Consider the following 1,507-nt stretch of genomic DNA (forward strand, 5'->3'; position numbering starts at 1 on the left):
CACAGCCTCTCACACATGCACTCTCACATGTGCTGACACGCATGCACTCTCGCGCACACACACAGACACACACAAACCCCTGGCCTGCTGCCACCCCTGGCCGTTTGCTCCCCTCCCAGTCCGTGTTGAGGACCTCCTCTCTGCGCGCCCACCTCTGTGTCTCCCTGTCCTGTTCCTGCCCCTCCAGCTCCAGTTCCAGCTGTGGCAACAGCCGTGCACATCTGCCCTCTGTTTACCTGTGGCGTGGCCTGGCTGCAACAATGGGACTGACAATGATCTCATCCTTCTCCCCACCCTCCTTGATATTTGACTGCCTCTCCCTGCTGTGTCTGTGGGAAACAAGGAACCTGCTTTGCCCTGATAAGATTTGGGCCTTTTTCCAAATGTCAGGGAGATGGATTTTTCCACTAACCAGAAACTCTTCCTATGAAAGGTGAACCATGACTTCACCTGTTGTTGGCTGTGCGGTAGCTGATAATGAGTTATACGGACAGTGAAACTCAACAGGGCACCAAAACCCTTACCTCCACTGGATTTAAAGTTTCACAGTTACACCGTGGAAACAGGTTAATTTGCCCTCTGTAGATTGTTACCTGTGCGTAGGGAGTGGATGAGAAAGTGGGATAACACCATAGAACTAGTGTGAACGGGTGATCGATGGCCGGTACAGACTCGGTGGGCCGAAGGGCCTGTTTCTCAAGGTTAAATCTTTCAAAAACCTGAATCATTAACTTTGTCCCCTCTCTTCACCTTCACAGATGCTGCCTGATCAGTTGATTTTATTTCAGGTTTCCGGCGTCTGCAGCTTTTCCTTCTCGAGTCTCACTAACGGATAAGCAGTAACACTGACCCATTGGTACAGTTGTACTAACACGCAGTTGCAGACACACTAACACACAAGGTAAATGTACCCTCACACTGACACAGTTAACATTGCACGTTGAACATTATGCCCCTGTCCCACTTAGGAAACCTGAACGGAAACCTCTGGAGACTTTGCGCCCCACCCAAGGTTTCCGTGCGGTTCCCGGAGGTTTTTGTCAGTCTCCCTAATGGTCGAAAGTGGTCTATGTTCTGGCGATTATTTCAAAAAATTCGAAACGGGCCGCAACTAAAAATAGGTTGCCGTTTTAAAAATTGGTCATTTTTTAGTCGAAGCCGGTTGCGATGCTAGTTGCAGGTGGTTGCCGGAGGTTGCAGGTGGTTGCAGGTGGTTGCCGGAGGTTGCAGGAGGTTGCAGGTGGTTGCCGGAGGTTGCAGGTGGTTGCCGGAAGTTGCAGGTGGTTGCTGGAGGTTGCAGGTGGTTGCCGGAGGTTGCAGGTGGTTGCCGGAGGTTGCAGGTGGTTGCCGGAAGTTGCAGGTGGTTGCCGGAGGTTGCAGGTGGTTGCCGGAGGTTGCAGGTGGTTGCCGGAGGTTGCAGGTGGTTGCCGGAGGTTGCAGGTGGTTGCCGGAGGTTGCAGCACTACCTGTTCAGGTTTCCGTTCAGGTTTCCTAAGTGGGACGGGGC

The sequence above is a fragment of the Amblyraja radiata genome, chromosome 35, assembly GCF_010909765.2.
Source record: "Amblyraja radiata isolate CabotCenter1 chromosome 35, sAmbRad1.1.pri, whole genome shotgun sequence".
In the NCBI taxonomy this organism is placed as follows: domain Eukaryota; kingdom Metazoa; phylum Chordata; class Chondrichthyes; order Rajiformes; family Rajidae; genus Amblyraja; species Amblyraja radiata.